Source organism: Felis catus, chromosome D1, assembly GCF_018350175.1.
Source record: "Felis catus isolate Fca126 chromosome D1, F.catus_Fca126_mat1.0, whole genome shotgun sequence".
Lineage (NCBI taxonomy): Eukaryota > Metazoa > Chordata > Mammalia > Carnivora > Felidae > Felis > Felis catus.
The window spans coordinates 4,622,167-4,634,933 of NC_058377.1; the positions used below are offsets into that span (position 1 = coordinate 4,622,167).

The 12,767-nt window shown below is 50.8% G+C and overlaps 1 pseudogene; it reads left to right on the plus strand.

Moving 5' to 3' along the window:
- The first annotated feature begins 10,277 nt into the window (after positions 1 to 10,277).
- LOC123380538 lies at positions 10,278 to 11,123 on the plus strand (annotated as a pseudogene).
- Positions 11,124 to 12,767: the final 1,644 nt, after the last annotated feature.

Genomic DNA, 12,767 nt, shown 5'->3' on the forward strand with positions numbered 1-12,767 from the left:
TGAGTGATCCTTATCTGGAACTCAGTGTAGGCATTACTTGTATTACTTGTATTAGTTTCCTCTTGTTGTCACAAATTACCACAAATTCAGTGTTTTAAAGTAAGAAAACTTTATTCTCTTATATTTGTGGAGGCCAGAAGTTCAAACTGAACCTTAACAGGCTAAAATCAAGGTGTTGGCAGGCTGATTCCTTCTGGAGGTTCCAAGAGATAATCTCTTCCTTGCCTTTCCCAGCTTTTTAGTTTCTGGGGCTTGTGTACCCTTCCCCCATCTTCAGAGAACATCACTCCAATCTCTGCTTCTGTCATCCCGTCTCCTTTTTCTCTTCCCTGGTCAAATCTCCCTCCATCTACCTCTTAGAAGAACACTCATGATTACAGTTAGGGCCCCCTTGGATAATCCAGAGCAATTTCTCTGTCTCAAGACCCTTAACCTAATCACATCTACAAAGTCCTTTCTGCCAGGTACTAGGTTTGAGGCTCCAGGGATTAGAACTTGGATCTTCGGGGGCCATTATTTAGCCCACTGCTCTGCCTTCCTGAATCCAAGGATATATTAAATACATTAGACCCTCCCCTGGTTCCCTTAGGATGCCATACTTCCCAGTTATATGCATGACAATCATCCATTGAAGAAAGGACTGGTTATACTACTCACCAGCAATCTTTCCTCCTCTGAGCATGTAGGAACACTACATTTCCCAGACTCCTTTGTGCTGAACTTGGGACCATGTGACCAAGTTCAGCCAATGGAATATGGTAGGAATGATGTATGCCACTTCCCAGGCATGGCCATAAACTACCTCATGCCGTCCTTCTGCTCTTTCCTCTATGGCTCCATATGGCTTCCACCTGGCTGAGGGTAAATGATTTTTTGATGGCGGAGCCACATGATGGGAGGGACCTGGATTCCTAAGTCACCATTTATTGGGTTAAGCCACTGAGATTTTGTGGTTATGCACTACAGCACATGACCTACCCTGACTAATAAATTAAGTCTTTTTTGTTTCTTTCCTTTAGCAAACTATGAGCTCTCTTATTTCCTGTTGTATCTGCCACCACCAGCAGAGTGCTTGGCATGATGTGAGCATTCAATAAAGGCTTGTTAAGTGAATGAAAGGCAACTGGATTCAGGATGAGGACATGGTGGGGGGGGGTAGGCAAATTAGGGAGAAGTGTCATCGTCACCATGAGAGATGATGAGAACTGAAGTGAAACAGGAGGAACGGGGATGACAGGAAGGAAGGATCCGATGTTTGTTCAGGAGGGAGAATTTACAGAACTTGGTGACCGACAGGGTATGGAAGTTGAGACAAAGGGAGGCACCAAGGACCTCCCTATTTACTGGTTTGGACACACGGCTGGCTGTTGGTGTACCAAACTTCACAATATACAGGGGTTGTTCTGATTATGTAGGTGAAAACACAGATTGTATAACTTTATGTGACTGTTGCTTCTTTGCTGACGTTACAATACGTGTGTATAAGTTTCTCCTGGCATACTGTCGGTGAGGCAGTCTTGGTGACAGGGAGATTCTCATTCTACTGTGGTTGGTAGTAATGGCATTTGAACTGCTTGGTAGGTTGAAGCTATCCTCTAAATGTTTGTGTCCTCTCAAAATTCCCATCTGAACATCCTAAAGACCAATATGATGATATTAGAAGGTAGGACCTGTGGGAGGTGGTTAGATCATGAGGGTGGCGTCTTCACAAATGGGATCACTCTTCTTATAAAAGAGACCCCACAGAGCTCCATCACCCCTTCCACGATGTGAGGACACAGTGAAAAGGTGCTAGCTATGAACCAGGAAGAGGGGGGTCACCAGAATGTGTCCATGCTTGTGTCTTGATCTTGCCAGCTTCCAGAACTGTGAGAAATAGATTTCTACTATTTACAAAACACCCACTGTATGACATTTTGTTACAGCAGCCCAAATGGACTAAGACAGTTGATATTTAAAAAAAAAATGGCTTCAGTGATTCACACATTCTGCATGCATGTCTCTTTTCTTTTTTCTTTCTTGCTTTCTTTCCTTCTTCCTTTCTTTCTTCTTCTTCTTCTTCTTCTTCTTCTTCTTCTTCTTCTTCTTCTTCTTCTTCTTCTTCTTTTTGTTTATTTTCAGAGAGAGAGAAAGAGAAAGAGCAAGTGGTCAAGGGGCAGAGAGAGGGAGAGACAGAATCCCAAGCAGGTTCCACGCTATCAGCACAGAGCCTGACACAGAGCTCAAACTCACAAACTGTGAGATTATGCCCCAAGCTGACATCAAAAGTCAGATGCTTCACTGACTGAGCCACCCAGGCACCACATGCATGTCCCTTTACAGTGCAACCTTGCCACTCTTCCATGTTCTTCTTGAACATGAACTGCCTTTGTAGCTTGTTTTGTACCAACAGAATGTGGCACACTGGTGATGTGCCTGTTCTGACCGTGGGTCTCAATAAGTCTTATGTGCTTTATTTTAGTGACTAGGAGCCCTGCCCAGGCATCATGTGAAAAAGCCTGGGCTAGCCTACTGGCTTATGAAATCTCATGGGACAGAGAGAAGCTGTCCCAAATGAAGGCTATCCCAGACCAACCAGCACCCTAGTGACCTGGCAGTTAGCAGCAAATGCATGAGTGAGTCCAACCGAGACCAAAGGAACCATCCAGTTGAGACCAACCTAAATTGCCAATCTACGGAACTGTTAGTTAAATAAATAGTTGTTATTTTAAGCCACTAAGTTTTGGGATAATTTGTTACATGGCAAAAACTAACTGATACAATCTGTATTTATAGGCATTTGTTGGAGCAGAGAGACATGGGTCCATGGAGTTGTGTGGTTTACATCCAGCCATAGCTTATTCCTGGGGACATACCTCATCATTTTAGCCAGTGTAGCTAGCTGGAAAATGCATGACCCTAAAACCTATTTTGGTTTCACAGTACAGTTGAAGGGACTTAAATTATTCAGAGAATTGCTTCAAATTACCACTTTACTTGTGAACAAAAGCTACTGTGATGTTCTTAAATTAGTCATCCCAGTCTCTGGGATTTCATCTATAGTAAAATGACCAAAAATTAGGCACGATAAGTTTACCATTTTTTCCCCTGGTAAGAAATATTTAAAGACACACACACATACACACACACACACACACACACACACACACACACACAAGACTAACATAATTTTTTTTATTAAAAAAAATTTTTTTTAACATTTATTTATTTTTGAGACAGAGAGAGACAGAGTATGAATGGGGGAGGGTCAGAGAGAGAGGGAGACACAGAATCTGAAACAGGCTCCAGGCTTTGAGCTGTCAGCACAGAGCCTGACATGGGGCTTGAACTCACAGACTGCGAGATCATGACCTGAGCCGAAGTCAGACACTTAAGCGACTGAGCCACCCAGGCGCCCCAAGACTAACATAATTTAGAAAGTGAATTGTGACACATACAAAGTATACAACCTTTAAAAGAGGTGCTTATAGAATATCTATTTCATCATTCATAATTTTTCTCAATTTTCTACGGACCAGTGGAAACTTAACTATGGAAAACTTCAGTATTGTTCTTGGGACTGACATTTGAGAACTACCTGGTTTTTTTAAAGTTTATTATTTATTTTGGTTGGGGGGGGTCAGAAAGATAGGGAGAGAGAGAATACCAAGCAGTCTCCACACTGTCAGCGCAGCAGTCTCCACACTGTCAGCTCAGAGCTCCATGTGGGGTTTGATCTCAGGAACTGTGAGGTCATACCCTGAGCCGAGATCAGGAGTTGGATGCCTAACCGACTGAGCCACCCAGGTGCCCCAAGAACTATTTTTAAAGAAAATCTACCAAAATTCTTCCTGCTATGGGGGTGCTTGGGTGGCTCCATTGGTTAAACTTGATCTCAGCTCAGGTCTTGATCTCGGGGTTGTGAGTTCAAGACCAGCATTGGACTCCACGCTAGGCATAAAGCCTACTTAGAAAAAAAAATTCTTCTTGCTACATTGCTGAGAATGCTTACATACATGTAAGCTAGGACTATGGGATGTCAACACCTTTGAGAGAAGCCTTTGCCTGTGTAGGCAGAGTAAAACATCCTCCTGTAAGTTCCCGTATGTTTGATCTCTCATTCTGCCAGAGGTGCATCCCCTACACAGAGGACTAGCTGCAGAATTGGTGAGGCCTCGTGTTCAGAAATCATTTAAGAGATTCAAGGCAATGGCAGAGCAGCAGATGAAACATGGGGCCCTCCTGAGCATGGGTTTCTGTAAGGCTGTACAGACTGCATGCCCAGGATGCTTGCCCTGCCTCTATGTTCTATCTTGCCCTGGAGATCTGAGATCCTGGAGAGCAAGGATATTGTCTCAGCCTTCTGTCTCCCCAGGGCTCAGGGCAGTGCCTACACCTGCTAGGCTCCTTCAGGTTTCCTGTAATAAGAGTAACTGTTTACTAAGCACTATTAAAGTTCCATTTCACTGTGCTAAGCACTTTATGCAAGATATGGAGTGTTTGTAATTTTAGAAGATATGGGGTGTAATATAAGAAGATATGGAGTGTTTGTAATATTCCTGGGGAAAGCACTATTCTTTTATTAAGGTATGTATGTATTTATTTAGAGACCCAGAGAGAGAGAGAGAGAGAGAGAGTGAGCGCGAGGGCATGGGGAGGAGTAGAGAGAAAGAATTCCAAGCAGGCTCCACACTGTCAGCGTGGAGCCCAACATGGGGCTTGAACTCACCAACAATGAGATCATGATCTGAGCTAAAATCAAGAGTCAGAGAGGCTTAACCAACTGAGCCATCCCTGTGTCCTGGGAAAGCACCATTCATATCCACATCTTATAGATGGGGAAACTGAGGCTTAGAGAGGTTAAGTGTTTCATTTGAGGTCATAAACCTCATATGAGAAAGAGCTAGGATTTAAACATGGGGAAGTTCTCAATTGATTTCACAATCTTTGCTCATCAAGTGTTTAGTTGTGGCAACTGGGAGATGCTCCTGGCATCTAGTGGGTAGAGTCCAGAGATGCTGCTGAACCTTCTACAATGCCCAGGACAGCCCCCCACATCAGCTCCCCCCATCACAGAATGATCCACTCCAAAATGTCAATAGCATTGTGTTCCTGGGTGGCTCAGCTGGTTAAGCTACTGACTTTGGCTCAGGTCACGTTCTCATGGTCCGTGAGTTTGAGCCACTCATCCAGGTCTGTGCTGACAGCTCAGAGCCTGGAGCATGCTTCAGATTCCGTGTCTTCTTCTCTCTCTCTCTCTCTCTCTCTCTCTCTCTCTCTCTCTCTCTGTCCCTGCTCTGCTCACGCTCTGTCTCTCACTCTCAAAAATAAATAAACATTAAAAAAAATCAATAGCATTGAAGCTGAGAAACCCTGTCCTCATACCAAAACCCACTTTTCCTAAACACAAGACACTTCATCTTATTTTCTTCATTTTTACTTTATTAATAAATACTATAACATATTTATCATTCTTCTTAAATGGACTTTAAATTGATGTGCACCTTAAATGTTTCTGCCCTGAAGCCAAGTGTTTGATATGTTATTTTTTTCTGACACACATTAAAAATAAATATAAAATTATTAAAAAAAACATGTTTGGGTACCACCAAAACTCATCTCACCTACTACTTGTAGTCTGGGGGAACCAAAATTTAGACCCACTTCACTTCTCTTGTAGTTTCCTTTATCTTTTCAGAACAAGAGAATAAACCATATCAAATCAGCCTGTTGCCCCAGCACGGCAAGGTGCTGGCCACATTTTGACTTCCGTTGGAGAAAGTCATCGAGGGGACATGACCTTCAGTTGACCCCTGAGCTGGAGGTAGGCAATCGGAGGCTCATCACCCGCTCCCCTGTCCTTGCAATGTATATTCCAAACACCGTTCTGGCACTAGGAGTCTGCTTCAAGGATGCAGCCTTGAGAGAGCAAAGTGCTATTAAGACCATCTGGACGATTTACTACTGACCCCTATTGCAGGTTTTGTGTAATATAAACTTGTAAGATTCTGGCCCGCAGGTACAGAGATCCACTTGCCTTGCAGGGCCAGGGCAGGCCTTGTAAGTTCCCTTGCTTATTACCCCACCACCCACCCATCTGGAGACATCTGCCTCCTTCTTTGGTCTCTCCTTGCCCTCTGTATATGGGGGTCCAGTTTTGATCCCCCCACCGCCCCCCCCCAGCCCCCAGGTAGCTCTTAAGGTTTCCAACCAACAGCTTCTGTGTCATCTCTTTTCTTTTTTCTCAAGGCTAACAGGTGCTAAGAAACCTTTCTGAAACCCTAAAAGTCACCCGATGAGACTATTAACAATCAACGCCTTCCGGTGAGGGCCACAACGCAGTTTAATTTGTAGAGCTGAGTATAGACTGACGTGGGCTGCAAGTCCTGGTGAGCAAACCTCCATTGTAACATTGCTCCTTCCCCTTAATTGCTGGGGAGTGTACGATTGCAGGCTCCTTGCAGATCATGCTGAAGACTGAGATGATTAAGCCTACAGCAAACGAGATTCTTCCTTAGATATTAAAAGTGCCTGTGTTGTAAATAATGTCATAAACTCTTTCATAGAAAGCACTTTCCTGAAGAGCTGCATTTTAATTTCAACACATTTGCATAAATTCATTTGGGTAGTGGAGGGGGTGGTCTTTGATGATGATTTTTCATTTTCTATGAACTTGACAGGTGTTTCAATTAGGAAGTGAATAAACACCCCCCCCACACACACACACACCGCACCCCTCCCCACCAGGAACTCTGAGAGAAATGCTTTCTCAACCACATGTTCTAAATGGGGCATGTTCTCAACAATCACACATCTATTAGGAGGCAGTGACTCTATTTACTGAGTTGACATACCCAGAGGAAAGTGGCTTTCTTCCTTTAAAGAGTAAAATGAACCTGATTCTCCCTTCTTACACATATTTTTCAAAGGTTTGGGAAATGGGTGTGGGCAATATTCCAGAGGGGCAGGCGGGAATAGGAAGGGAATTTGGTTTAGTTGAAGTTTGTAGGGATAGTGGTTTAAAGTTTGGGATCTGGCAGATAAGCCATGAAGGGTCGGTCTATCAGGTTGGCTTCTTTCTGAAACAGGTTCCCTGCACTATCCTGTGACAAAGAGGGGGCAGTCTCTGTTAATTAAAGCCAGGAACAGCAACCAGGGTGAGTCTCCTCTGAGGACTGGACTCAAATGTTCTGCTGACAGGCAATATTTTACAGAGATTGGAGACAGATTCTAAAAGGGACTTTTCTGTCTAGATTTTGTCTGTTTTCACTTAGGTGGGTTTTTGTTGTTGTTCTCTCTCTCTCTTTTTTAAAATCAAACTTAGAAGTGGCTCAACACCCCCAACTCTTGTGGGAAGGTGTCTGTGACCTATTCTCCTACCAGGCCCTTGCCCTAGGCTCCCAGCCTTGAGGCTTGCTGGGAGGTGCCTGGGTGGGGTGTGGTGGGGGTTGGCAGGCAGGAAAGCAGAGGTTAGGAGTCTGGCATTCTCCACCCAGCCCTGGCTTTCCCATTTGCTGACCATGTGATCTTGGGACAAAGCCCTTAACCTCTCTGAGCCTCAGCTTCTCAGACCTTGGTAGGCCTGCTGGAAGAGTCCTTTCCAATTTTGATTTAGTGCCTAGAAACATCCTAATCCCTCGGTGTGATCCTTACAGCAGAAACTCCATTGTCTGTCCTGTTGTACTCATTCCTTTCCTCCCTTGGTTTAACACCAAGGATCTTGCAAAGAGCTTAGTAAGTTCATCAAAACAGCCTGTAAATAGTTTTTCTCATGCTTCTGGCTGCTGTAGGTGCTGGGAGATGCTGTAGAAGTCAAGGCCCCTTTCTACCCTGGAGTTTACCGTTCAATGTGCGGAGACGGGCAAAAACCAAATATATAATGTAATGTCAGATGGACAGGGAGTCTAGAGGCCTATTTTAGGAAGGCGCTACCTGCAATGGTTAGAACACAGACCCAGGAGTCACATTTCTTGGGTCAAATGCCAACTGTGTAGCGTCCTTGCTGCGCTACTCTGGTGGGCAACTGGTTTAACTGCTTTGAGCCTCAGTCTCTCCCTCTGTTGTGTGGGCCTGGTAATATTATCTAGAGGTAGAGTTAAATGAGATCAGTCACTCCAGTGGTTTAGCACCTATTCCCAGATTGTCTGCGAGATCCTAGGCACTGCTTTGAGCATCTGTGAGGAGGTGACTTTAGAAGAGGTGAGCTTAGTGGGTATGTTGTAAGCATGAAATAAATGTCAGCTATCATTAGCTCTCACACACCAATGCTTGTGTTTGCAGAGGCTCACACAGTGGTGGTGGGTGTGGGTCTACAGATATGCCACACTCCCCTATTTCGGGAACTTCATTCGGAGGCTCTGATGAATTTAGGCTAAACAATCTCACACCTTGTCCAGGTGGGTTTGGGACATAATACAGCCTGCGATTCAATGAGTCTCTGAGGGCTGGCCTACTCCTGGATATGCTGGGTCAGTGTTGGCCTGGTTCATTTTTTGCTGGAACAGGGTCATTCTATGCTAGTCTTTTGGAAGACAGGAGGTGGTGACATTCTTCCAAGAGAAGGCACAATTACCCAAGCTCCCTGTCATTTTGAGAAAGCTTGCAATAGAGTCCAATAACCACCTCCCCAACCATGCTGTTTCAGTTAAAGAGAACCCACTATATCATTTTCTATGTGGCCCAACTTTTTGGTGCTTTGAAAATGAAAATGCCCTGAGAAGCCCCTGACTGAAGCCCAAAGGAGGGGGTGGGATGGTGGAGACATCATTTCCCTGCAAACCGCCCAGCTGACTGCAAAGTGTATACTTAGTTAATGCAATTAAAAAAACAAAAAACAAAAAAACAACAACGCAGTGGCGTGGGAGATCTAACTTCGGTTTAGCGGCTTTGGTGCTAATCCTGTTTTGGGGGCTATTGGAGTCAAATTCAAGCAGAGAAAAGAAGTGGGAGAAAATGAGAGAGGGCCGACGGATGGCTGGAATCGGCTGGGTGGAGACGGCAGATTTGTAAATGCTGACGGGCGACGACCGGAGGCTGGAAGCCAGGGAAGCAAGGCCGGACTGCGCCACATCGGGTGAGGATGTCTGGGGGGCTCCGTTAGCACAGGGCCAGCCGACTCCGGAGACCCAGGCGCGGGCTCCAGGCGTGGGAGGGTGGCTGAGGCTAGGTGTCCAGGCCTTGCGCTGCACCGGATCTGGGCGCGCAGAGGCGGCGCGGCGGTGTGTCCTCCTAAGGAACTCAGAGAAGGCCGCCGCCAGGTTGTAGAGGGACAGAAGTGGCAGGTCCTGGGGTCTGGGAGAGTCCCAAGGAAAGACCTTCCGGGACGTGGGACGTGCCCCTGCCTGGGCCTGGTCTGCTGCCTCTCCCTACCCCCTGCGCTTCTTTGACTTCAGTTCCTCCCACGGCCCTCTCCCGGAGGTGCTTATCCCGGGGCCAGTGGCTTGCCACCCCGCCTTCCCAGCTAAGCCTTGGTCCTCCGCAAATCCCAGGGAGTAGAACCATCTGGACGCGCGCCTGGCTAGAGGGAGCAGTCGGGGGAAGGGCAGGGCGAAGCGAGCTGAGGCGGCTCCGGGCACCATGGAGGGGCGATCCTGGTCAAACTGTGCCCCAGTCTGCCTTGGAGTGGAAACCACTTAGTCTGTCCCCACCTAACCCCTGCGAGTCCCCCCTTCCCTGGAGGACAGATTCCAACCACAGCTCCTGCAGACTCACGCCTGAAAAAGCCACGGGCTGAGCCGCCTCTTAGCCAGGAACAGGTCTGAGCCGCGCCTCCCTCCCGGAGAGGGCGCGGGAGGTCCCGCAGCCATCGTCCACCTGCTGGGAAACCCGAGCGGTGCCTTCAGCCCCAGTGGCGGCCGAAGCTCCCCACTCCCCGCCGGTTAGCCTAGCTCAGCGCCGCACGCCCCCCAACTCGCTCCCGCCAGCGCTCCCGAGTCACCTGTTCCGCGCCCCCGCCCCTCTCGAGCTCGCGCTCGTCCCTCTCCCCCTCTCCTCCTGCCCTCCCTTCATTCCACAAGCGTTGCTGGGCTCTCTCCAGGGCACGTGGCGAGCTGGAGAGGTGAGAGGGATCCTGAGAGCGGGCGCAGGACGGCTAGTCCGGAGCCGCCGGCCTAGACGAGGCGCGGCCAGACCAGCTCTCCGCCGCCCTCTGGCCCTCGCCTCTCCCCGTAGCCGCCCGGAGCTGCACCCAGCGGCTCATCCTCCCCCACTCATCCTCCCCCCCGCCCCGCCAGGCTCGCTCCTCCCCGCCCCGCCCCTCCCCCTCGGCGTGCGGCGCGCGGGAGGCGAACAAGGGCTGAGTCCCGGGCAGCTGCCTACCTGCCTCGAGAGGCGGCGGCCCAGCGGCCGAGCCCAGGCTGGGAGACTTGGTTCGTCGCGTCCTCCGGCTGCTCCTCGGCTGCTTCCTCACCGAGCTGTGCGCCCGCGAGTGCCCGGCGCAGGAGCGAGCGGGGCACTGGCAGCTGGCGCAGCTGGGCGGCGTGGTAGTGCTGGCCGGGGGGGGGGGGGGGGGACCCCACTTCGGGGCCGCCTGGGGAGAGGCCGGCGAGGGCGCGGGGGTCTCAGACAAGCCCCCTTCCCGAGCGCCCACCCCGGACTTCTGCCGGAGCTACTTCGATGTCATGGGCCAGTGGGACCAGCCGTTCACTCGGGAGACTTCATCTTCTGCTGCGGGACTTGTGACTTCCTGTTCTGCCGCCTGTTTAAGAAGCGGGACTGAGGCAGAGCACCTGCACCAAGCAGGACACTCCGCTGTGGCTCGACACCCGCAAGCCCCCCCCCCCCCGCGCGCAAGGACGACCCCCTGCACCACCCCACGAAGGACAAGACCACCCTGATCCTTTACATCGTCTGCGGGGTGGGACGTCATTGGGCTTGTAGGCATCTTCACCAAGCTGGGGCTGGAGAAGGCGCCCGGGCGGCAGAGGGAGCACATGTCCAGGTGGGCTGCAACCCTTTCCCCCCACCCCCCTCCTCCCCTCCCGGCGCCGCTCTCCCTCCACCTTTCCTCTTCCTTCTCCACCTTTCCGTGGGCAATGGCGCGTCCCCCACCGCCCGCACCTCCGCTGGGAGAGGTCGCCCGGGAGGCCAACTTTCGCTCCGAGCGCGGAGAGGGGGCGCTGGGCTCCGCACGGGTGTGGACTTGAGCGCGTGTGTGTATGTGGGGGGTGGTCTCTTCCCACCCTCCTTCACCCTCTCGCCGCCCCCTCCCGCTTAGGATTGAGGCGGATCTGAGACACCCACAGCCCGGGAGCCCACGGCCCCCGGAGTCTTGGGTTTTGGCAAGGGGTCTACCCCTCGGATTCCAGATGCTAGTTTCTAGGTAAACAGGGCAGGCGGGCCCTGAAGGGAAGGAGGTGTGAGGGAGGGAAGGGGTGTGTGCCGCCTGCAACTCACAAGGCTGGCGAAAAGGAGGTGGAGAGAGAGAGGGGAGGGCGAGAACAAAAGCCTTGCCTGGAGCGGCCGCCTCTCTCACTGAGCTGCCAGGTCCCTGGAATTAGAACCTTGGTTGCCTCCCCGCTACCCGGACCCCTCCCCGCTTTCCGCTGTCGCCACTTTTCCCTGTTGGGTGCCAGGGCCTCTGCCCCGCGCTGCGCCCCTTGCAGGGGTTGGCGCCGACTCCAAGGGCGGGAGCCCCCCTCCTGCCCCCTGATTCCTCAACTTTCCTTCAACTTTCCCTCCACTTCATTATGCAAGTCCTAGTGGGAGCGAGTCGCAGCAGATGGGAGAAGGCATTTGGGGATTAATGGGGCGATTTTCCTTTTGCTTCTTGAAAAAGTGTCTAAATTGATTCGCACAACCCAGTAACCTTGGAGGCAGAGGACACAGCCACCGGGAAGCAGCCCCCAGACGCCACGCAGGCCAGGGTTGGCTCGAGGTCTGGGCGGGCGGGGTTGGAGAGCGACTGGCCGTCTTGGGACAGCTGGATGGCTGGGCGCTAGCTAGCTAGATCTTGCCGAATGTGGGCAACGGGGTCTCCATATGCCCCCCCACTCCCCTACACACAGACACACACCCTCCCCACACCTCCAGCGGGGGCCCATGTGTGCTCGCGTGGATGCACCAGCTCCGTGCGCCTGCGTAAAAAACCTGAGCAGAGACCCACCCAAAATAGGCGAAGGAACATTACCAACTCACTAGTAATTATTTTCTATTTATACTCAGAGTATCCGATGATCCCCCCCCCCCCCAAGAGGGGAGGGCTTTGGGGCAAGAGGTGAGGAAGTTCCTCTTGGTTTGGGTCAGCAGGGAGGTGTGGGGGGATGTTGGCATCTTGAAGCACAAAAGTTAGCTTGGAGGGGATTCAGGAAACTCTGACCAACTGAGAGAGCAACACGCTGGCCCCGCCTACCTCCTGCACCCCCAAGATGCCCTGTCGCCAGCCCCACCGGCGGGGGTTTCACTTCCCCTCAGTCCCTGCCAGTCCCTGTAGCTTCCCGGGGTCTGTGTTAAGGTGAAGGAAGAGTACCGATGCAGGACTGCGTGCGGCAGGTGACGGGTGTCGCCTTGGTCGGGAGAGAGCCTTGCAGATTCGGATACTCTGCTGAAGTATCCACTGAGCCTTTCCCTTGCAAACCAGCGCTTCCAGGAGCCCCCCCACCCTGAGTGTTTGGGTGGGGGGTGGAGGAGGGTAGGAAAGGCGGGAGAAGGGGAGGTGGGAAGGTGCGAGCTGAGCTAAAGGTGGGCGGCTCCCTTGAGCCTGTGGCGGGGGGATGGTGATGTGTGATCTTCAGGCTTTTTGTGACCTGGGTATTCCTGTTGAGGCAGCGCTCCACCGCCCACCCAAGGGC